Source organism: Natator depressus, chromosome 24 (assembly GCF_965152275.1).
Source record: "Natator depressus isolate rNatDep1 chromosome 24, rNatDep2.hap1, whole genome shotgun sequence".
Taxonomy (NCBI): domain Eukaryota; kingdom Metazoa; phylum Chordata; order Testudines; family Cheloniidae; genus Natator; species Natator depressus.
Window position 1 is genome coordinate 7,615,882 of NC_134257.1, and position 3,002 is coordinate 7,618,883.

The window sequence follows — 3,002 nt, forward strand, 5'->3', positions numbered from 1 at the left end:
GGATATTCTGTCTCGGCCCTCCTCCTGCAGCTTTCCCTTGCCAGTAAAATAAAATGAATCCACCTTTTGCTTCCAAAGCTGTCCTTCTCTTCTGGGGATCTCTGCCCCCATGCCCGCCCAGTTCCTGGCTAATCAAGATGTTAACGAACAGAGATTCCAATCAATAGATTCAATCAGAAAAGCAGAAATGATCATACTTTCACTTCCCAAAGCTCCCCCTCCCCCAGCACACACAGCTCTTATCAGCTAATGAAAACAAATAATCATTAGAGGATAATTTGACAATCCAATTTAATTATTCCTAAACCAGATATGAGCTTTTCCAGTGGGCTAGCTGGAGCTAGAAAGATTTTTCTTTGCTGGTATTTTGCAGGGGGTGGGGATTTTTTCAGAGCTGAGTTTGAAGGATCTAGTCAGTTTCATAGCACCTTCTTGCAAGCCACAGAGCATGTGGAAAAATCCGGATTTAGTCTTTGCTAGTTCAGCCTAACACATTTTCAGATGTCTGTGTGTGGATCCTTACACATGGCGTGTGAAACCCACATAGTATTACGTTTCTGATTAACCGGATTTGATTTTTTTATGAGTTTGCTAGGCAGAGTTTACTCGCTCTGTCCCTAGAGGAAAAAGGTCACATGGAAAATGTTGATTTTTCTAATAAAATAATTATGAAATACTGGCTGAGATAAAAAAAACCCCACAAACAAACAAGGAGACAAGCAAACCCATGGAGTGATGGTTAGATGAACTACAATGGGAGAGCATCGACTCTGGGTTATTACTAATTCCTGATAAGAAAGAGCCATCCATCCCACCCTATTAGGATCTGATGCTTTAAGGGAGGTATGGACGGTTAGTCAGATACAGAAGGAAAGGTAAATAAATTCTGGATTGCGAGATCTCTGAGGGAGGGACTATCTGTGTTACATTTCAATAGTCCCTAGTACAGTGGGGCCCTGATCCAGGCCACTCAGTGCTACCACAATACAAACAATCAATAAGAATAAATCCTTGTGTGACTTTCTTTACGTTTGTTTCCCCAAGAAAAAAAATGGATGGAAAAAAATACATTGGGAGGATGACTTGCACTCTTTCATGGATAAAGCTCTGGTTGAAAAATAAACCCCAGTGAAATGACCACAAACCACAGGGGGAGAGAGCTTTTATGCCTTAATAGGGAAGAAAATAAGAGAATGGGTGTTAACACCTAAACTAAAGATAAAGTATAAATTCCCACTTAGGTAGCATTACCTTGTCCCTCGGAAATCTGTGTGTATCAAAGGCCCTTTTGTTGTGCATAACATGCTGGCACATTATTTTCTGGGCTACATCTTTTCTAGGAGACATTGCAACCAAGGGCAAATTACTTCCCTGTCCAGTTATAAAACCCAGGCATTAGGGATTTTGAATGGGAACAATGAGTGGGGCTAGCCTGTTAGAGAAGGCAGTGACCAGTGGATTGAGCACTGACCTGTGATTCAGAGTAGCTGGGTTTTATTCCTGCTGTGACTTAAGCCATTTTGCCTCGGTTTCCCCTCCCACCATTCGCCTTGTCTTCTCTACCTAGGTTGGGGCAAGAACTGTCTCTTACTAGAAATTTGTACAGCACCTGGCACAATGAGGTCCGGATCTCAACTGGTGCTAATAAGGGCTGCTGTAATACAAGTAAATAGTAATATAACGCACACATAGCTAGTGGGTGTTATGTCTCTCATCTGCCTCATTCTTTTGGGATCTGAATGCTAACAGCAAAGAAGTTACTTCAAAGGGTTGTTTGCCAGATACGCTAGTCTAGGCCCAACATTTAGGTCGGGGTTTTTTTTTTAACTGCCCAGATTAACAACAGAAATAATTTAAAAACCCAGCAAAAAGTGTTTTCTTTAAATCATTATTTAAAGAGGCCTCTGCCTTGCTGGAACCCACAGCTGTCTATTTATCTAGCCCCTCTGTTTTTTCCCCAGCGCTGACCTATCACAGAAGGAAAGCATTTAAACAGCATTGTGCTAAATGGTCCATTGAAGTCAATGGGAACCGGCCCATTGATTTCAATGGGCTTTGGATGCAGTCCCATGAGACCCGGAAAGTGAAACAGACTAGAATCAGGGCCTTGACATTGACTGAGCAAGAGTCACCATCCTAGCTGAGTGAAATGCAAACAGCGTAGATGGTGAAACGTCAATGGGAATTTTAAATTTGTTTTAATACTCCAAGGCACAGAAAGTAACTTAAGCAAGGATTCCCCGCCCCCCATTATACAGGTCTGAGGCCTGATTTCTGTTAATTGAGACAGTCACAGAGAATCCCCAGTGTGAGAACTGATAATCAGGTGGAAGCAACTGCTCAAGGAGTGAGAGACTGTCAGGAAAGGGGCTGCAGCCTGGTTAGACAATTAGACCTGACTGTCCTTTTCATAGAGTCTCAAATCACAACTGAGGAGAGGGAAAGTTTGCCAGGAAAAAAACAACAGGGTGCTATTGGGAAAACCAAGGCTAATTAAGAGCATGTTCAAACGACAACACTGCAAATATATGAGGGTCCTATTCATTGCTCTTTACTCAGGCAGGCCCTGATACAGCAAAGCACTTAAATGTAAGGGTATATTATTAACTTCAATGGAGTCTAAGCAAATGTTTAAAGTTAAGCACCTGTTTAAGAGCTTTGCTGAATCAGGACTTCAGGCCTTACTCCCAGTGATGTTCATGGAAGTTTTGCCTGAATAATAATAATCCCTAGGTCTTATCATCTGTAGACCTCCAAGGGCTTTACAAAGGAGGTGAGTCTCATGATCCACATTTTACAGCTGGGGAAACTGAGGCACAGAAAGGGGGAAATGATGTGACTGTGGTCACCCAGCAGCACAGGTCTCCAGAGCGCTAGGCCAATGTAGTAAGTACTCACAGTAAGACTCAACTTTAGAAGGGCTATTAAACTTCATGCTTCAGGATTTAAGCTGATCTCTAACAATTAGAGACCAGGATGAGACCTTCACTGGGGTGGGAGGG